The following is a 23,058-nucleotide window of genomic DNA, read 5'->3' as shown; positions in this document are numbered from 1 at the left end:
GGGGTCTTCATAGACATCTTTATCACCTCACTGCAGCAGCTCTTCATTCCCACAGGGTTCAAGAGAGCCACTGTCATCCCGGAACACAAGAGAGCAACAATAACAGGCCTCAATGTCTACCACCCTGCAGCACTGACCTCCACCAAGCATCTGGTGATGGAATGCATTGAAGCATACTATAATGGTGGACCCACTGAAGCAAAAACTTGAATAGTAAAGACAAAAAAAATTAAAATGCTCATCAGCCGCAGTCAATTCTTTATTTCTTTAATATAATTGTAATATCTGCAAGACCTAAAACTGACCATGAGGTTCAACTGAGCTAATTTCACACAAAGTCAAAACATAACAAACCTTTTGGTGCCCTCTGCTTACTGTACTATAGATATTTTTCAAATAAGTACATAAGCACAATTCTTATGTTTCAAATGCAGCTGGAAAATTCAGTGCTACAAAAAGGGATAGTGTCAAGAAATATAACGGTGATGATGATAAAGAAGAATCAGTGTAAGATGTTCAAGTCCATAAAATGAAACTGGCTCAGAAACAAGCACGGTAAAGACCTGGAAGCAGATTACACATTCTTGTCTGTGAACGAGCAAGTAGTCCAAAACTGAATGAATGAGAAATCATATCAAAATAAGGATGTGCTTAAAAAAAAAGCACCTTGAGGAATGTTTATTGAAATACTAAATTCGCAAAGCTCAAAGTGATCCTCAATATTTCCACTGGCAGGAGCTAGAAAAGTGAAAGTGAGCCCCCATCGGTTACTGGCGAAGGGAGAGCAATGAAAGCTTAGAATGAAACATGCATCACATATATGCACTTTTCTTTCACAAGGAATTTGTGTCATGGCATAACAGAGGAGACAGCCAATCAGAGCATAGGATTCTCATGGAAGCTGAAACAGGGAGTGTACAATATTTTCACCATTGTATGAAAAATAAAACTGTCACACCATCAAAAACATAAATATAAGAATACAAAATGAAACAGGAATTATCTTTAACAAACAATAATATTGAAATGCTCAGCTTAAGGGAAGAGAATTAATGGTAGTAAAATGAAATTGTTCATGACTAGAGAGATTTGTAATTATCAATCTATAGAGTTATACCCATATAGGTCCTTTGGTCTAATTTGCCCATGCGGATCAAGTTGCTGGGTGAATCCTATTTGTCTATGTTTAGCCATGTCCCTGAAAATTTTCCTGTGATGTAAATGACCCTGTCTCTACCACCTCCCATGGCTGCTCATTCCTTATACCCATCTCCCTCTGCCAGGAAAAATGCCCCTATGATCTGCTTTAAGTGCTTCTCCTCTCAATTTAAACTAATGTCATAATTTTAAACTCTCCTACCCTGGAAATAAAAGATGATCTACCCTGCCTGTACCACCCAGGCTCCTTATCGCCAGATGATCCTCTCTCAGCTGATCCAATCACTCCTTGTAATTCAAGCCCACCAATCCAGGCAACATTCTTGCGAATCTTTCTGCTTCATCTTTCGTTCAATCACATCTGTCCTTAAGTATGGTGACCAGAACACCATGTTGGCGACAGGCCACACCACACAATGCTAAATTGCTTCTGTGATGGGAGAACAACCAAATTCCAAAACTAAGGAGAAATGAATATCGAACTGTAGAGCACAGCATGGGCCCTTTGGCCCATAATGTAATAGAAGTTGTCAACATATATAAATCGACTCCTCATCAATCTAACCCTTCTCATCCTCACATCACTCCAGTTTTAGTACATCTATGTGCCTATCTCAGAATTTTTAAAAATATCACAATCTTATCAGCCTCTACCATCCCTGCCAATGCATTCTGTGATGTCCTCCCATTTTTCAGTTCATTTTATTTGTGTGGGACTGTCCCTTTAAGAGAACAGATTTAACAAACCTTGCAGATTTTGTAAAGTGACTGTGAACTAGTAGCAGGCTTTGAAGACAGCATGTTCTGAAAGTTGATACATTTTCAGAGTGAAGAGAAGAAGCCCTGAAGAAGCCAGATGTAGAGTCCATGTGACCAGCCTATTGAAAAGACAGCGCATTGTTTGCTTGGGAGGCCAATGTAAGAAGGCAACACAAGATTAAAAAAGCTCTTAGACCTCTTTTGTGGGAACCAAAACCCACTTGGCCTTATTGTGTGGTTATAGACAATCTGTCTGATTGTCTTCTGTTCGTTATTGAGGAATGAGAAGACCACTTTGTGACCAAAAAGAGTGAAGGTCACTTTTAGTTCGACTGATCCACGAAAAGGGTTCTACTTGCAGAAGAAATAATGTGCTTGGATAATGACCAGAGTGAGAGTCACTTGAGTTCAACTGACCCTCAAAAAGAATTCTGGAAACTTTGTGAGCATCATTTGCTTCATACCCCCTATGCCAAAGAAGAGGGGAATTTTAGTTGGCACTCGTCTACAAAGAACATTTTGTTGAAGCACTTCAACAATGGTTTTGTAAGTAAATCAACATTCTGTCACTCCGGCCTCTTTCATCCACTTCATGAACTGCTTATTTCATCTAAGGCCTGCGTGTCTCAACCATCTAAAGCCTGCATGTCATATCAATTTCAAGCCCACAAGTCATCACTGAAGCTGAACTTTCAACTGCCTTCCAAGAATTGGGCCTTGAGTTGCAGTGGCTTGGGATATTCCACACACACACCAATATATTCGGACATATCTGGGGTTTAAGTTAGATAAGTGGAGATATGTTTAGTTAAGTTAGTTAAATTAGATTAGGTGTTATAAAATTGTTGATTAATAATTAAAATATTATTTTAAATATAACACCATCTGGGATAGTTTTTAAGTTGCTGCTCTCATATACATAACAAAATTGAGGGCTTGTCCAGGATCACAACAAAGTGGGAGCTGAGTGATTGATTTAATTGATTAACATTCTTTTAAGCCAAATTAAAGGCTTGTGTGTGGAACATTAGGAGTAATTGGACATTAATAAGTTCTTAGGATCACCCACCCTTGCAGATTTACAGGCGATGAAGAAGAGCGAGTTGTTGACTATCACACAAAAGTTGGAACTTACAGTGGTAAAACTAACGATGAAAAAGGCAGTGATTCAGAAAACTATGTTATGTAATAGAGGGGAAGTTAGGAGAAGAGGCGGCAAAACAATTTCTGCAGAGTGAATCCCATAAAGAGCAGTCACCGTGGAAACAAACTGAATTAGAAAAACTTAGATGAGAGTTAGAATTGGAAAAAAAAACTTAGATTAGCGGTGCAGAAAGGAGAGAAAGAGACAAAGGCAGCAAGAATGAGGAAAACTTAGAAGGGATAAAGCAAAGAGAGGGGGAGGAAGAAATGGAAACTTGGCAAGAATCTGCTGAATTAGTGAATGAATATGCATGCATTCACTCACATGGTTAAGTTTGTGTCGTGGAACCTTCCAGAGGGTTGAATTTGTGGCATGTAAAACCTTCCAGAGGGATAATGTGGAATGTCCATGTAATTTTTTTTTTTAATCAGGAAGTTGCACAAGGGATAGAGATGAAGGAAAATGGGAAAAGAAAAACCCTTTGGGTCACCTGTTCTATTATTGTAAGCATCATCAAGTGAGAGCAAATTGTCCCATGTTAAAGAAAAAGAAAGAAAAGGAGGCAGTGCCAGTTTCCTGTATTCAAAAAGTTGGAAAACCTGGAAACCAAGAGAGTTACAGACCTGCTGGCAATATTAAAGAGCTTGAATCTTTTGTGTCAGAAGGTTTGGCTTCATTTGAGGAGGCGTCACCATAAGTGACTGTCCAGCCAATCATTGAGGACACAAAGACAGATTTGGATACCTATTCAGCCTGTAAAGATGTTTTGGACCAGAGTTCTGGTGGTAAACACAAGAGTAAGGACTTGTCATTGACCCGAAAGGAGTTTGTGGTGGGGCAAATTAAAAATTCTGATCATGGTGAGGTGAGAAAGGAGGCTCTCTCTGAGGAGGAAATTAAGGAAGTGACACTTGGAGATAATAAAGTTAAGACTGTGTCAACAAATTCTTGGAAAGCTACCGACATTGTGTGCTTTGCCTAAAGAGATTTAATCTGATCAGGGAAGCAATTTTATGTCAGGATTGTTTCAGCAGTTAGCTTGTAGAGAGGGAGCTATTCAGATCACTTAATATGAATATCATACAGAGTCTCAAAGGGCATTGGAGAGGTTCCATTCAACTCTCAAACCAAGGATGAGAATCTTTTTTGTTGAGGATGATAAGGACTGGAAAGAGGGTGCCCATTGTTTTTTTGTTTTCTATGCAAGAGTCATTGGGCTTTATCATTTTTGAGTTGGGGTTTGGACAGCAAGTTAGAGGACCTTTAGGGTTGTTGAAGGAACAATGGATTAATGAGGATGTTTAGTTGAAATTGTTAGATTATGTCTCGAAATTCAAAGATTGGTTGCAGAAAGTCTGTGAATTGGCCCAAGAGAAACTATTTGACAAACTTTAAAAGGCCAACCTTACTGTTAATTTGGTGAAGAGTGATCTTAGCCATACTACAGTGACTTGTTTATGTAGATAGTCAAGGCAAGTTGGTTTATCTAGTTCAGACAATTTCTGAATTTTCCATTCCCATGGGTTTAAAAAAAAAACATTGGGAGATTTTTGAGAAAGGTTGTGTGTTACAGAGTTCTGTTAAAAAAAATATTGATTGCCTTTCTAGAGGTTAGCTTTGCAGTTTTATTTAAAAATGTATATTTGTCTGCATTATGTTTAAAAATTGGAGTGACCTTCTCCTATGCAGGTTGCTTAACCGGGCTGAAGAGGCCTGCCTCCCCTTTTAGGTCGAACCATTTCTGGAGATCTACGACCGCTGTCCACAGTTATGGAGTGGTGCGCCCTGGAATCGGCCTGCATGCATTTAGTCCTGCCACAGCCGAGTAAAGAGAATGCAGCTTTGGTTGAGGATCAGAAAGAAAAGTTCTAGTAGAAAAAAAAATTTTAAGACTGGAGAGAACTCTGCAATGGAGTTCACAGTTGTTAGTGTTAAGACTATTGGTTTTTGAGGTGTGTATTAAACTCTGAAATACACTAAACAGTTCTCATTGACTGCTCCCGGCCCGGGGCTCGGCTGCCAACAGTCAGGCTGTGCGGGCTGCCGGGGTTTGCCTGGCGACGGCAGCCTGTGTTCGGTGCTTGGGCAGCGGTGCGGGCAGGCCCGGTCTCAGCTGGCTGTCTCTCCCCGCGAAGCGGCCGTTACCTCAGGTGGACTCAGGCAGGACGTCAGGCCCCCCTGGGCGGCAGTGGGTCCTCGGGCGGCGGCAGCAACAGGACCTCAGGCGGCAGCAGCAGAGCAAACATAAATACACTTCAAAAGCATTTAATTTGCTTTAAAGTGTTTGGAAATATTTTAAGCTTCTGAAAAGAGTAACAGAAATGTAGATTTTTTACTATTCACTCTATACTTTTTTTTCATTGATTCTAACACAATGTTGACTCATCAAAGTTGGAAAGTTGGAAGATGCTGTTTACATCCGGTACCGCACGGATGGCAGTCTCTTCAATCTGAGGAGCCTGCAAGCTCACACCAAGACACAAGAGCAACTTGTCCATGAACTACTCTTTGCAGATGCTGCTGCTTTAGTTGCCCATTCAGAGCCAGCTCTCCAGCGCATGACATCCTGTTTTGCAGAAACTGCCAAAATGTTTGCCTTGGAAGTCAGCCTGAAGAAAACTGAGGTCCTCCATCAGCCAGCTCCCCACCATGACTACCAGCCCCCCCACATCTCCATCAGGCACACAGAACTCAAAATGGTCAACCAGTTTACCTACCTCGGCTGTACAATTTCTTCTGATGCAAGGATCAACAAAGAGACTCGCCAAGGCAAATAGTGCCTTTGGAAGACTACACAAAAGAGTCTGGAAAAACAACCACCTGAAGGAACACACAAAGATCAGCGTGTACAGAGCTGTTGTCATACCCACGCTCCTGTTCGGCTCAGAATCATGGGTCCTCTACCGGGATCACCTACGGCTCCTAGAACGCTTCCATCAGTGTTGTCTCCGCTCCATCCTCAACATTAATTGGAATAACTTCATCATCAACATCGAAGGACTCGAGCTGGCAGAGTCCACAAGCATCAAATCCATGCTGCTGAAGACCCAACTGTGCTGGGTGGGTCACGTCTCCAGAATGGAGGACCATCACCTTCCCAAGATCGTGTTATATGGCGAGCTCTCCAGTGGCCACCGAGACAGAGGTGCACCAAAGAAGAGGTACAAGGACTGCTTAAAGAAATCTCTTGGTGCCTGCCACATTGACCACCACCAGTGGGCTGATATCGCCTCAAACTGTGCATCTTGGCGCCTCACAGTTCGGCGGGCAGCAACCTCCTTTGAAGAAGACCGCAGAGCCCACCTCACTGACAAAAGACAAAGGAGGAAAAACCCAACACCCAACCCCAACTAATCAATTTTCCCTTGCAACTACTGCAACCGTGCCTGCCTGTCCCGCATCGGACTTGTCAGTCACCAACAAGCCTGCAGCAGACGTGGACAAACCCCTCCAGAAATCTTCGTCTGCGAAGCCAAGCCAAAGAATGTATAAAAATAGTATTTTAAATATAACACCATCTGGGCTAAATTATTTTTTGCTGTCTAGTACGTAACAATTCCAAGCACCTACCATTCCCTGTGTTTAAAAAAAAGACTTACCACTGACATCTCCCCTAAACCTTCCTACACTCACCTTAAAGAGATATCCTCTGGTATTTCCCATTGTTGCCCTGAGATAAAGGTGCTGGATGTCCACCCTATTAATTTATTTACCTCACTATTAAGTTGCCTCATCCTCTATCGCTAATGAGATACATTTTCCAATGCAGGCATCACCCAGGTAAATCTCCCCTGCACCCTCTCTAAATATTTCTGCATCCTTCTTATAATGAACCAACCAGAATTGAACACAAAACTCTACATATGAGCTAACCAGAGTTTTGTAGAGCTGCAACATTACCTCTTGATTCCTGAACTCAAACTCCAGACAAATAATGACCACTACACCATTCACCTTCTTAACTTGCCTTACATCCCAAGTCCTTACATCCCATCAGCTTGCGTGGCAACTTTCAGGGATGTAAGGACTTGGTTCAAAGATCCCCTGATCCTCCACACTGCTAACAATCCTATAATAATTTATCATGTATTTCACCTTCAGGTATGATGTACCAAAGTGAATCATTTCATTTCTCCAGATTCAACTCCATCTACCACTTCTCTGCTCAACTCTGCATTCTGTCTATAACCAGTTGTAATCTAAATAAATCATCTACACTTTTCACAACACCTCCAATTTTTTTTTTATCATCTACAAATTACTGATCCATCCCTACAATTGGAAAAAAAAGTGTATGATCCAGTGATCATTGGGGATCAGAGGTGAAGAGGGTGAGCAAATTTAAATTCCTGAAATTCACCATCTCAGAGGACCTTTCCTGGACCCAACGTACTAATGTCATTGTGAAGAAAGCTCGTCAGCATCTCTACTTCCTCAGGAGTTTGCAGAGGTTTGGATTAACATCAGAAACCTTTGAAAACTTCCAGAGATATGTAGTGGAAAGTGTGCTGACTGGCTGGATCATGGTCTGGTATGGGGCCACTAATACCTCTGAACAGAAAGCCCTACTAAAGGCAGAGGACACAGCCCAGGACACCACAAGCAAAAGTCTCCCCTCTATCAAGAAAATCTATATGAATGTTGCCATCAGAGAGCAGCAGCAATCATCAAGGATCCACACCACCCAGGACATGCTCTTTTCTCACTGCTGCCATGAGGAAAGAGGTGCAGATGCCTCAAGACCCATCCCACTAGGTTCAGGAGCAATTGCTACCCTTCCACCATCAGATTCCTGAATAACAGTCAATCAGAGATACATTCAAGGACTATTACTTGGCATAGTATTTAATGCTGAATATTTTTATCTGAACTTGCACGGTTTGTTTACATTTCTCCCTTTTGTATATGTATATTTTTCTTGAGTTCAGTTTACAGTACTGATTCATAGAAATTCTGCCTGGCAAGCAGGGAATAGAATCTCAGGGTTGTATGTGATGTTATATATGGACTTTGACAACAAATTTGAACTTGAACTTAGTCATCCAAGTCATTTATAAAAATCACACAGAGTAGGCATCCCAGAACAGATTCCTGTGGAGCAGCCACCTGTCCAGTCACAACACTCTCCATGACCAGGAAGCATACAGCTTCCATGTGTAAACCCCTTTTGAGAGTTGGTTGCAATGATTGCTGACAGCTATGAGAAATGAAAGCTCCTCAAATTCAACATTATTCTGTGAACATGGCAAGTTAAGTTCTCATCTTATTGTGTGACATTCACAGACAATACAAGGTTTATTCACAATGGTAACAACTTGATTGGTACTATTGTAATTTCTCCACCAACATTTTTATACAGGAATACAGTAAAATCCATGTTATCCAGCACCCGTCGGGATCATGAATGCTGGACATGCAAATTTTCTGGTTGCCTGAGATTCACTCTTACGATGTCTAATAGACCTGCATTAAGAACACAAGTTTAAAAGACAAAAGACAGTGCAAAATGCAAAGTAATAAAAGAGTATTATAGTCTTTAATGATGCAAAGTTAATTTTAATCAAATAATTCACCAAATTTAAATTTGAATCCCAGTCACTGGCTCTGTAGCAGTGTTGCACTAACCACTCCACTATCATAATTAACCCCCCTCACCCAAGTTTACAGATACAGCGTTATTAGACTCTTACTAGGCAGGAATAGGGAGATGCTTTGGGAGAATAGTCCCAGCAGCATGCAGCATCAACAGGCTCTTCATCCTGGTGTCCCAGTCAGGCCCTCAGTGCACCCTGACTCACTTCCACACAAGTGTCCCAGTCAGGCTCTCTGTGCAACCCAATTTACCTCCACACCAGTGTCCTGGTCAGGCCCTTGGCGCAACCTGACTCAGCTCCATGCCAGTGTTCCAGTTAGGGCCTTGGTGCACCTTTCATTAAATTTGAACCCCTGGTAACAGGTGCTGTAACAGTGTTGTTCTACCTCTACCCTAACTGTGCTGCCCCCCACTCCCTACCAAGTTTACAGATAAAGCCTCTCTAACATACTTAATAATATACTAATAAAGACTCTTATGAGGCAGGGATAGGGAGATACTTTGGGTGAGTCACTGAAACAACGAGCAGCATCAACCGGCTCGTCATCCCGGGTGCCGCCATTTTATTCAAACAAAACTTTATTGAAACTATATTCAAACAGATGCTGTGGGCGAGGCATGACCAGGCATTCAGTTGACTGAATGTTTGCTCCCAAAGACTCGTGTTGGTTCGCAGAACATTTACTTTTACCATTTTAACACTTCAATTTATTTTGGTAAAAAAAAAATTAATTCCTCAATTTTTTTTTGTCAGTTGAGGTTTCGATTGATTGAATGCCAGATAATGGTGATTTTACAGTTTACTGTATAGTTTATGAAACAGTTTTGCTTCTGTCTGCAAAGAGTACAACAGTGCACTCTCCAGAAAAGCAGTTTATCTCCAATTAAAACTTGCTGTTTTCTGTTTAACCGCACAAGTGGGAATCTCAGAAGTTGCTATTAGTCATACACAACAAGCACAATGACTGTTGACAACCATGCGATTGGCAGTTGAGCAAATTATGGGCCTGTTTTTCACTCACTTGAAATTGTGAAATTAAACAGTTCATCAGCCCTACAATGTTCGAATTCATTTTTTGAATGTTACATATTATTTCCACTCTGTCTTCATGGATAACACACTCTTGACATACAATGTCATTTATTCTTTCAAAGGAGATGAAGAGCAACAGTCCCATTTCATGAACAACCTGCTTGATTTCTTTTTCCACACCCAGGTTTCTGGGCTACAGCTGTTTGAAAAAAGTGAAACACGATAGGCAACAGATTCTGTGACTGCAAAAACACCAAAATGCTGGAGGAACTCAATGGACACACTCACAGGATCATAGAGCACTGAAACAGGCATTTCCATCTCCTGACTCTGTACCCATCAAGCACCCATTTAAGCTAATCCCCATTTATTTTATTCTCCATACATTCTAATCAATACCATGTAGATTCAACAGTAAAACCAGGACCAAGTTATTGCAGTGAATTTTCCCACTAACTTTCACTTCTATGGGATGTAGCTGAAAATGAGATAACCCCACCTCAAATATACCAGAGGTCAGAATCAAACCCAAGATGACTGAGGTATGAGACTGCAGCTCCTCTTGCTGTGCTGCGTGAAATGTTTCTAATCTGCAATAGTTCCTGGTCTGGAAAGTGTTTTTTTTAAATCCCTTTGCATTTCTGAATGTTTCCAAAGCTTGGTCCTCATTAAGAAATCCTCCCTGCTACAATACTTCCCCATGCATTTTGTAGATTTAAGCCAGGAATACAATTGGCAGCCATGACTCCATTTGCTTGGGACTAATGTTAACTTTCACCTCACCACCTCCTTTCATCTTCTGCTATTAAGCCTGAGGTAACAAAAACATCAAAATGTTCCACCAACAAGCGAATTGAGGAAAGGTTGTGGAAAGCTGGCTGTGGTGGAAGGTGTTGATATTCTGCTGTGGAAACCTCAGCTGTCACATTGAACACCAAGACTGTGAATTGCTTGGTTCTTCTTCAGACAGTGATGAGCAAGAGAGAATGGAGTGAGTGACTGAGAGTAGATTGCCAGTGGCTTTATTCTACTCATTAAATGATTGGAGGGGCGATGGTGAGAGAAAACTGTCTTCTGTCAGTTTTTATCAGTCAATTACAACATCCTGAAAACTGACAGACAAAATCCGTAAAGGCCTGTTTTTAGTGTCTCAGTTGCCCATATAGAGAAACTGGCTATATTATGAAGTGTTTGCACCCATTATTCCATGAAATTATGTACATTGGGCATTCTTTCTTAATGACTCGTCATTTCCTATTGTATTTCTTACACAGGTCAATGTCATTAATTTGCACATCATTCATTAATGACAGAAATCAGGTTAACAATATTGACAGAAATCTTCACCTAAGAGTTTTCTCAGAATCATTCCTCCCTGGTTTATGAATGTCTGACTTACAGACACCCTAAACATGCAAATGAAGGTATGCAAGACTAGCAGGATAGAAGGGGATGAATTTACTGGCTGCCATAGAGCGGAGGCATCTTCTGCTGAGTGAGAATGGGGCATTTCCCGTTTCTACTCAACAATTGGAGGGTGCTGCCAAGTAGAGCAGCCTACTTGGACACTGACTCTGTCCGTGGGGCCGGCGAGTGGCTACTCTTCCCCTGCTAGCATGCTCTCCCGTCCTGCACTGTGATCTTATCTCATGCACCGTCTTTGTTCATTTCCAACTTACGAACAGTTCTGAGCAATGTGGAAGGAAACCCAGAGGGAGGAGGAAAATGTCCAAACACCACCCAGTCAGCACAACTGTTCAACATCTCATGCAGACTGCTGGAGCTGCAAGATATCAGAATGCAGTATTTGGTTCAGGTTAAAGTGACCCTTGAATATGAAGATCAAAAGGTGTCTTTTATTTCTTTTATCGAAGGTTCTGTAGCTGAGATCCCTTCACAGATGGAGACCAGTTATCTGTACTCACAGGTTGTTTCTGAGGGATGCATACATCTCTAGCTAGTCTACATACATCCCACTCCCATTCTATTGGACTTTCACTTGCTGATCCACTTCCGATTGTCAGCCAGGAAATATGATCATTGCTGTTGGAATTAATGTATCTTAGAGTGCACAAGTTCCAATGATGCTTTCAAATATCATATACGTCAAAATGCAGTACCAATCCCATGCAGCAAAAATGGGTGACATCCAACTTTCAGGCAGAGATGTTTTCTGATGCCACCAAGAAGCAACATAACACATGTGAAATTGGGTCTTATGGGATAATAGTTGTGATGGTGAGAGGGTGAGAACAGAACCTAACAGCCTGAATACACCTGATCTTGGAAGCTAAGTAGCTGAATACTGGTCAGTACTTGGAGGAGAGACTGCCTAGGAACACCAGGTGCTCTAGGTTTCTTAGAGGGGTCTGGACAAAGAGGCGACTCTCTGTCTGCCTTATGGTAGGCAAAAGTTAAAAGAATTTCATTTATGTTACATTCTAAATGTATTACATGACAATAATGGAACCTTTACCTTTTTACCCTTTAATAGTTCTGTGACTGCAAAAATCTGGACAATTAAGAATCGGTTCAAGTGCAGGCAGACTCCCATTCGTATATTGGAGCGCCCTGTTTTCTCTAATTGTCCATGTGCACACACATTTTGCAACCAGTGCACAAAGGAAATTGATGGGCGCACAAAAGATTAGTTACCTAAAATAATGTAGTTATATTTAATACTATAGCACATTATTTCGTAGAATCCAATTCTACTTGGATGATATTAAAACATGTCAATACATTTTTATCAGCCATGAGGGATAGGCTGTGTCAAAGTTATCTTGAAACCATTTCAAATTTACATTTGCACAAGCATTCAGTGCACACTTACTTTTGTCGTAGGGAAAAAAAACATTACATAAGATTTCTGCGCACACTGGCTACTAAAAATGAGAGGGAATATCGTTGGAGAGGTCTGGTCAATGTTGCAGAGAGGTTAGGATTGCCAAGGGAATATTTATTACATTACACTTTGTCAACTGGAGTTGTAAATATATCTGATTAATGAGATCAAACAAGATGATGTGGTCAACGTAGGGATGGATGTCATAGACTAGACAGTTTTTGAGCTTTGGGGATGAAAGAGAAGGTTAGTGGTTTAAACTGCTCCTCCATTGTGTCCAATCTGTCAATTGGGGAGATAATAAACCTGTTTGCATTAAAGAGTTTCATTTAGTGGCTCAAATCTGACCCCTCTTTATTGACTGAAATTATAATTGACATCCACAGGAGATTGAGCAAGTTGCTCAAAACACATTGAATGAACATATTTATACATATTCCAAATGTTCAATTTAGCTATTCACTCAGATTTGAACTCCATTTGTCATGGGGATAAATCCAATAAACTCAGTGTAACAATTTCATCTAAGTTGTCAATACAGAGATCCATAATGGAGCTTTCCAAAGCAGTGCCATGGGAAATTCTTTGTCTAATGAACTGACCAAATTATGCAACTGTCACATTCCATGGAGATCTTGGTAAACACAGACCCTTGTTGATATTTATATTTTTAAGCATATGATGACTTGAAATCTTTGTTCTGCTGATACAGGTAAAATGTTTCATTTTAATGACATTTAGACTTTGCCCAGGATGAAAATTCATGAAAAAATGAAAATCAGACCTTGCTCTATTTTGATAATCCACCATGGTAGAATAGTCTTCAGGGGCATCTATCGATTTAACATTCATTGGTTACATGAGCGTATTGAAGAAGATTACTCTTAACTGTACCATATAGTTCAAGATACAATTTTATTATCCCAAAAGTTAACTTGAAGCATCACTGAAACTATTGTTGAGATTTAAATTTGAGAAATTAACTGTTCCCATTTCATACTAAAATAACAAAATTTTGTTATTTAAAGCTATGAATAATTAAATTGAGCTTTAACATATCCCATTATAATATGTTCATAATATTGATTTAGCTTTCAAACCTTACAGTTGAGATGAAAGTTTTAATAGATCTTGGTGTTTCCTTTTTCAGTTGTCTGTTGATCATTTAATAATCCATTAAAAAAAATCTACCTGGTTTTATGCCTTTTTGATAAAATGAGTAAATATTCTTTTATTAACACTGGAATTTAAATTGTATCATCACAAAAATCAAGAAAAAACATTAATCTTTTCTTCCTTCTAAACAAAGATTCAGTTCTTGAAAAGGTGACTCAGATGGATTAAAATATATGCTATGGTGTTTGCACTCATCACAATTACAGTAAAACATTAAAATATTGTGACATCCCCATGGATATCCCAGCTGATATTGTGCACCATTGTCCAAACCCCAGAGGAAAACGTTGTGTATTGCACTATTTAAAGTCATAGTTCTGTGTGAATTTTCCACAGGGAGCGTGAGTTTGGAATCAAATGGCACAACTGAGGCACTTCTCTATCATATCAAGGTTTGTTTGATGAAACATCAACCAAATGTTCAAGAAATATTCATGTGTCTGTTTTTAAACAAAATATGAATCCATACAAAGCAAAATGACAAATTACATGATTTTAAGGACATATTTTGTCCGATTTACCATTGTACAGAAATGCACGCCATAAAAATAGAAAATATGTCAAATATTCACACCAAAATGTCCAAATATGAGTGGAAGAAAATAAACCATTTTCTGCCTTCAAAATTCAACATTCAAGGAATCTGCTTTATCTGTACACAAGTTATCCAGCAAAAGTTGGACATTCATTATATTTGCCACGAAAGGGAAATGCTTGGTTCAGAAAGAACAATGGCTAAATCAATAAAGCAATAATTTGATTTTGTTTTACATCTGGATAAATACTTTCCAGAAATAAATATTTATTTGAACAACTTAACCCTGTATGCACATCATGCAAGAGTGAGTTGAATGCAAAATGGAGAGGGCTACATATTAAAAGATCAAGTTTTTCTTTTTCAAGGCAATTCAGGTCTTAGTGCAATGTGGTTGATTATTGCAGCTATATTAAAGGTACTATAGTAGGATAAATTTCTTAGTAGGTCATTCAATTAATTCAGAATGGAAAAAAATTACTTTGCATCAGGATAGAAAAATAAAACTGCAAAGATGTTTTGCAATCATGAGGAAAATAAAGTGAAGTAGTATCCAAGGAATGAAAATAATGGCAAGAGGTGTAGTTCATAATACTATTTCCAAATTGTGTGCTATTGCATTGTCACATTTTCCTCTTTTTCTTGAACCTCTGGAATATTAATCTTCCCAAGTTCTCTCAGATCATGCTCAGTATTGATTTTAAATGTCTGGTTTTAATCTATTTGCTCAGAGATGATCAAACTTGACCCAAGTGAAATATCACCAAATGGTTTGCAATGCTTCATTTCAAGAATGACATTCTGAAGAGAAATTAGAGCTGGGCATTAAAATGTTAAAATCAGTCCCTATGCATTCATAGAGCTTTTATTGCCAATAAAAGTGCAGAGAGCATGTAGACTGTTAGTAGGTATAACTTAGTTTAAATGCTGTTGTCTGCTTTTTTGCCGAAGGATAAAATATTGATTTTTTTTTTGGGTCTATTTGCAGTGATTAGAATGAAGAATTGTCAGCCTTCAGATGACATGGTCGCCCAATAAAACCATGTGGTATATGCTTTATTTGAGGTAGCTGTTTTGTATTGTTGCTGGTGATGAATTGAAATAAATAGCTGTGATATAAAACAAAATTAAAATTGCAAGTGTTGAGAGAATAAGTTCCAGGTAAGGGAAGGCTTGACAGATAAAGATCTAGAGGGAAAAAAATCACGAAAATCTGTTGACACTGTGGTTGAAGTTAAAACTCAAAATGCTAGAGAAGTTCAGCAGGTCAAACAGAATATAGCAAAGGACAAAATACATGACCGACGTTTTGGGCTTGAGCCCCTCATCAAGGTATGAGAAAATCCCAGAAGGCATCCGAACAAAAGAGGTGGGGAGGGGGTTGGCAAAGGCAGGAGATGATAGGTGGAGAAAAGAGGGAGGGGACAGCAGCAATAAGGGGAAGGAGGAATGGCTGAGTCGGTAAGGGGGAAGGGAGGGGAGAACTGGAAAGACAGGAAAAGGGAGGGGAGGAAAGAAAAGTCAATGTCAATGCCATCTGGCTGGAGAGTGCCCTGATGGAAAATAAGGTGTTGTTCTTCCAATCTGCGGGTGGTCTGAGTAGGATAGTACATAAGGCCATGGACAGACATGTGGATGTGGGAGTATGACTCAGAATTGAAATGGTTGGCTACTGGGAGCTCACTGTTGTTGCAGACAGAGAGGAGGTGCTCAGTGAAGTGAATTTCCAATTTGCGACCGGTCTCTTTGATGTAAAGAATTCCACAAAGGAAATGCCAGATGCAGTAAATCAGTCCTATGTTGCTTCATTTGAAAGGCCTGTTTGGGGCCCTGAATCGTGGTGAAGGAGGAGCTGTGGGTGCAAGTATGGCATCTCGTGCGAGCACAGGAAAGGTGCCGGGGGGCAATGGGTGGAGAGGGATGAATGCACAAGGGAATTATGGAGGGAGCGGTCCCTGCAATAGGTTCAGAGGGGAGGAGAAGGAAAAATGTGTCTGGTGATGGGATCCTGTAGTAGGTGTTGGAAATTCTGGCAGATAATATGTTGGATGAGGAGGCTGGTGAGGTGGTAGGTGAGGATGAGGGGGATTCGATGTTTATTGTGTCTGGGGGTGGGCAGAGCAGATGAGTGGGAAATGCAGGAGATGCGGGCAAGGCTGAGTTGATAGTGGTGGAGGGGAAACCACATTTGTGGAAGAAGGCAGACATTTCACAAGATCTAGACTAGAAGACCTCATCTTGGGAAGAGCTTCTCCAGCATTTTGGGTTATGACAAAGATCTAGAGGGGGTTCTCACAGAAGGAAAGGAGGGAAGAAGGCTCTGACTTTCCTTGTGGGGCTTGATGAAAAGTCTTGTACTTTGAAGTGATCCTGCTGCCAAAAGACCATTTTATTCCAGTCAAAACAAAACCAAATTCTTTTCGATTTGAAGGAATCCCAATTTCAAATGAATTTTTGACATCTCTGTCTTCTTCACGCATCAGAGTTTACACATTCAAATTCCTGCCAAGTCAGTTCATTTAAGAATGAGGGGAAGATGTAGGAAGGACCTGAGGGATACAATTTTCACTTAAGAGGGTAACTTGGAATCTGGAACGAGCTGCCAGGGGAATCTGAAGAACTGTTCAAACAACATTTTGACAGATGCACGTAAAGGACTGGTTTAGAAAGATATGGACCAAAGGCAGGCAAATGGAATTAGCCCAGATGCAAATGGTTGGCACAGGTAAGTTGAGCCAAAGTCCCTGTTCTGTGCTGAATGACACTATTATCCCAGCTGTTTGTAAGGAGCTTGCACGTTCTCTTCATTTCTGCGTGGGGTTCCCCAGGGTCTCCGGTTTTCTCCACTGTTGGAAATGTACTGTGGGTGGGTGAGAGGGAGGTTTCAGGTTAATTGGGCGGCATGGGCTTGTGGGTAGAAATAGCCTGTTACAGTGCTAAATGTCTAAATTTTTTAAAAATTAAAAATTTTAAAATCATCTTCATACCTCTCCTCAAAATAATTTTATTTAATTTAGCCCAGCAACTCTTCAATCTAACAGTGCTTTGCTCATGCCGGCAACTTCATTAAAAGGACTCCCTAATTTCCTGCCAAAGCTCTGAGCTCTGAAATGTAGTCACATACTAAATATTTATTGTTACAGTGATGCAAAATAAAATAAAAGTTCGCACCCCCATGGAAAAAAATGACAATTTATATCCCCTCTCAGACTTGCAAGTGATCCCAGGAATCAAATGCCAATCGGCCTTTAAAGTGGCAAGTGTGAAAGCAAAATCTGCTCAACACCAGTGTCAGATGACGTTATCTCATCCCGGGGATTGATGGCCTTGACCCATAGAATCCCCTGGTGTCTGCAGACACTGGCATTGCAATCAGGCAAGTGTGAAAAGAGAAAAGGGTAATTGCGTTGTGGGATTGAAATGTCCAAGTTTTTGTATTAAGCACAGGAAGAAAAGACTAAAATGAAGGCATAAACTTTGCCTTGGGAAAGCTGAAGTGGGGGAGGGAGGGAGGGGGAGAGAGAGAGAGAGAGAGAGTGAGAGAGTGAGAGAGAGAGAGAGAGAGAGCGAGAGAGAGAGAATAAATAGCAATAATGGACAAGTTTTAAACAACGTGGGAAAATTGGTAGCACTATAGCGCACAATTTATAAAGACCATGGGGGGAGAAAAGCAATGGTAGTCCTAACTTCCCACAATGCCATGCGACAGAGAAACCCATCTATGAATACTCCATGTATCCAGCTGGGCATACAGCCCTTTCTCTGCCACATGGAAATTCTGGGAGTGAAGGCCTACCATCACTTTTTCCTCACGATATTTATAAATTATACACCATAGTGCGACCTAATTTCCCACGCTATTTAAATTGTACATGATAGTGCTATCAACTTTCCCATGCTACATAAATTGTGCTCTATAATGCTACCAACTTTCCCCACCCTGTTTAAAAATTGTTATTTATTGCTAGCACTTTCCCACAATCCCTTATAAAGGTTTATATAGATCGGCACAACAGCAACAGGGGCTGAAAGGCTCATACTGTGCTGTAAATAAAGCTTAATTATGTTATAATTAATTTTGTTCAAATAGAAGATCATAATACATTGATCAGGATTTATGGCAGGTTGACCATCACTCGATGCATCAGGACATCACCAGAAGGTAGAACAGTCCTAACCCTGTGGATGGCTCCTTGAATGTGTGAAAGCGTTCAGAGTTCCAGTTAGGAGTGGTCAAATATGAAAAGCCAAACCCCCATTCCTATTCGCAGGACAATGAACGGCCAATTTAGTGGGATGCAAGTGAGAAAGGGGCTTATGACTATGCCCTTCATGAATTTATAACCCTCTACAAGACCTCCCCCTTAGCCTCCAGAGAGAAAAGTTCAGGAGATCAAGCTTCTCTTGGTATTTCAAACCCAACAGTCCCAGTAACATACTTGTGAATATTTTTTGCACTCTTTCCAGCCTAATGATATCTTTCCTGTAGCTGGGTGATCAGAACTGCAACAATTCTCCAAGTTCAATCTCACTAATATCTTGTGCAATTGAAACATGATATCCTTACTCCGATATTCAAAGCCCTGACCAATGAATACAAGTGTCAAATATCATCTTCTTAACTATTCCGTCTAATCATGTCAGTACATTCATGAACTATGTACCAATACTCCCAACACACTCTGTTCTACAACACTATGTGGAGGGCCCTACCATTCACAATCGGGTTTCCCTGGTTTAAGCTAACAAAATGCCGCACCTAATACTTGTCCAAGTTAAATTTCTTTAACCACTTGACTCACTTTCCCATTTCTTTCAGATCACGCAATATAACCTTTTTCACTATCCACAAGATCACCAATCTTGGCACTAAACGCAAACTCACTAACCATGCATTGATATAGATGGCAAACACCAATGGACCCAACCAGCATACCAGTGGTCATAGGCTTCCAATCTGAGTAACAACCCTCCATCACTATCGTTTGGCTACTACCATCAAACCAATTCTATATTCAATTGGCCAGCTTACCCTGGACGCTATGCAATCTGACCTTCTCGACCAGCCTACCATGCAGGACCTTATAAAAAAAACTTTGGTGAAGACCATATAGACAACATTGAACACTCCATCCTTACTAATCTTCTGAACCAATTCTTCAAAAGTTCAATGCCTGAAACATGATACCTCATCCATAAACCATGCTGACTCTCAATAATACAATGGCAGGAAACTATAGAGAGTCATGAGTGCAGCTCAGGCCATCATGTAAACCAACCTCCCCTATGTCAACTCCATCTATATGTCCTGTTGTCTCAGGCAAGCTGGTCAGACAAAATATACATGAGCTTTGAAAACACAAATCACCAGATTCAAGGCCCATTTCTTTCCTCCTGTAATCAGACTCTTTAATGGATCTTTCATTGGTAGATGATGGCCTTGCAGTTTTAACTGTACTTTTCTCTATACTGTGCATTTTTCTTTATAATACAATGCACCCTCACTTTTTGATTTACAACACTTCACCCTGCACTTTTATTCTATTATTGTGTGATCTACTGTACTTTAAAAAAAGTTGACTTGCTTGATAACATGAAAAAAAACATCACTGTACTTTGGAACGTGACAATAAATGATTCAATTGTAATACCCATATGATATTATGTGCTGCATCCTTCAATAAATTTATTCATCTTCTTCATGTCTCCAATTCCCTTTACAGATAAGCAACTTATGACAGGTTTTTCCCTGATATTTGAGTGAGAGAAATTAAGAAGTCTTCAGTATACAGGTACTCCCTGACGTGACCTATTCGACTTGCGTCCAAGTCCACATACAACTGAAAATTTGTTTAAAAAAAATTAAATATAAAATGTACAATATTTATGTTGAATGTGACCAACTATAACAGGGATACAGGGCATGTAAGAGCCAAAATGTGCATACTTAACCTGTTAGTGTCCTAGGATCTGTCGGCTGGGCATGGCCATCTTGATTCCTGTGCACTTGCCCAATTTCCATATTGTTCAATTAGCACATGCGTGAAAGCTACAGGCGCAAATTCAATATTGTTAGGGTACTTAACTCTCATGCATGCACCAAACGAACTCCAATATGCGAACCCACTGTGCATGCGCACAGAAATCCAGATGGCTGCATCCAGGATGTCAACTAGCAAGTATGCACATTTTGGCTCTTACATGCCCTGTATCCCTGTTCTAGTTTGTCAAATGCAACATATACCACATAAATTTTATATTAATTTTTTTTAACAAATGTATGCAATTCCATCATACATCCATTCCGAGATACAACCGATCGTTCGTACTGAATTACGGTTGTAAGTCAGAAAATACCTGTATTTCAGTTATTAGTTACTCATTGCCTGAGCTTTCATGTGATTAGCAGATCACAGAGACAACAGAATACCAGAGCACTAAAACTGACTTTGACGACAGTAGCATTCAAATAAATGTTGTAAGAGTGCAATATATCAGCTGAACTTCAACACTCCTTACAGTCAGTGAACTCAGCAGGCAAATTTGAGCTGACAGTTTACAATTGGTCTGTTAACCTTGATATAAATAAAATAGTACCTAGAATAAAAACTGTGACCGACAATACTTTTCCTTTTCTCACTTCTCTTGGATCAAGCATATTTCTACAAAAGGACACCAAGATCTTCTGCATTTTAAAAAGCCTGGCTGAAATTAGCTAAAAAAAAAAAGATTGGTATTTAAACCTTTTAATATTTAGAGTATCTTGCATTCATTCCAATGCATGCTTCACTATATCCCACAAAATATTGTATTATGAAGAGAAGCTTCAGAAGAGGGGAACTAAGATCAAGCACATGCAAAGCAATTAAAAGCTTTATAAGTTACATCAAATTAAATTGGGATATGATTGTTAATAAAACAGATTTTATCTTGAAAACAAAAAGATATATAAACTCTCAGACAATCCTAATTTTTGACAACAGATACATCCTTTTGTCATCACTTGTCATCCAATTTGAGCAAACACAGAATTATGTTAAACTGAAAAATGTAGCCATTTTAATATTGAATACAGAACAAAATGCAAAAAAAGCTATCCAAAGCTCATCCATCACAGCCACATAAGAATGAAATCCAAAGCAACTGTACCACTTTACACAATTTTATATAAAGCATATGCACCACTAATATGTTATCTCTTTGATAACAAATGTCTTTGAATTGTAGCTCTACGTTTTTATTGGATATTATCTAAGAGTGGGTACAATGATGAATCTACTGACCAAACTGTTAACTCCATGGGAAATATATCATTGATTTGATCTCAAACATGAACAATATGTACACATTTTTCATCCTCTGCTTGTACAGTGTTAAACTCTGACTTCAAAGGTGAATGGCTTCGAGAATCCTTTAAAATTGTGTTCAGAAACATTAAAAAAAATTTGCATAATCTTCTACTGGCTATAATGTAAAAGTCTGTAGCTATTTCATGCTAATTTATGCAGCATATTAAGAATTAGAGATAGAAATTTGACAGTTCTTGTTTGCTGTAACATGACCCACTGAGCTAATTTTCATTTTATTTTGTAATGGGCTTGAAGAGGTAACACAGCGTGTATAATTGGTAAATAAATTAATGAGCTTGAGCAGGATGTTCCCATTCCTTCCAGTCTGTCACACTTGTCAATGTGTTCATCTGCATAATTTATCAGACAGCTGCCAAACGTGAGTTGGCACTTTTTCCCCCCCAAAAGTCTATAACTAACAACTGATTTGGAACCAATTAGCAAAATAATATTGCTTAATTGAATTTACATTGATAATCTTTACAGTTGGAGGCAATAAATAACAAAAAATTAAATGTATGGAATTACATGTAAAACATGACACAAACCAATTTTACAAGGTTGTGTCACAAGTTTTTATAAAGTTCTATCACAATACAGTAACTGAATAACTAAGAGATGCACTTAGACCTAATTGTCAAATGGAGGTAACTCTTGGATGGCTAGACATTATTCTGCATGGGTGTGAAGTTGTTAAAGACATGCATTCAATTAACATAAAAGAGTGGAAACCTCAAACAAAATTCATGCCTTCTCTCAGCTACAATTTTTAAAAAAGCATGTGATGTTCACAATAACCATCAACTATCATTTGATGCATAAAAAAGTACCGGACAAAAGCTATGTTTGCTTGCAGAATTAATCAAAATATGAGCAACTAATATTTTACAATAATGGATAATTTTATGTTTATAGCTGCAATTTCAGTTTGTTAATCGTTTTCCCTGAAAAAAAAACCAAAAAGTAAATATTAATGTATTTTGTACCAAATATGGTTGAGTGCACTTTGCTTCAGAACTTCAGTTTCTTTGAAACTGCAGGATTTGATTTTGGAAAGTAGAGTTTAATACACTGCCATTATTATCTGTAGACTTTTATTGTAAATGAAAGGAAACATTTCTATTCAGTAAATTTCTTTGTTGCAATGGGGAGGTTCTTTTCCAGCAGACAAATCATAACAATTATTGACAGTTAATAATTGAGGAAGCAGAACAGAATTTCACTGATTATAAATCTGTTTAAAAGGAATCCATAATAGGGCCTCCAATTACAGTAAGGAGGAGCTGGTGGGAGTGACACAAATGGGAATAGTCTTGCCTTGCTTTCCATAGTAACACAAGCTGATGTGGTGAAACAAAATATTTTTTGACATCTATAACAGAGCGAATGCTCCAAATGGTTCACGCTTACCCAAAAAAACAAATCCCATTGATCATATTATTACTGACAACTTTGATTGTAATGTA

At 39.4% G+C, this 23,058-nt stretch overlaps 1 protein-coding gene across 5 annotated transcripts in view; it reads right to left on the bottom strand.

Moving 5' to 3' along the window:
* The window catches only part of LOC138763219 (E3 ubiquitin-protein ligase PDZRN3-like), a 239,602-nt gene that overhangs the window by 113,495 nt on the left and 103,049 nt on the right, over window positions 1–23,058 (bottom strand). The gene's annotated exons all lie outside the window — the stretch shown is intronic.

The sequence above is a fragment of the Narcine bancroftii genome, chromosome 5 (assembly GCF_036971445.1).
Source record: "Narcine bancroftii isolate sNarBan1 chromosome 5, sNarBan1.hap1, whole genome shotgun sequence".
Taxonomy (NCBI): domain Eukaryota; kingdom Metazoa; phylum Chordata; class Chondrichthyes; order Torpediniformes; family Narcinidae; genus Narcine; species Narcine bancroftii.
Note: the sequence above shows the minus strand (reverse complement) of the source record. Positions and strands in the feature narration are given on the sequence as shown.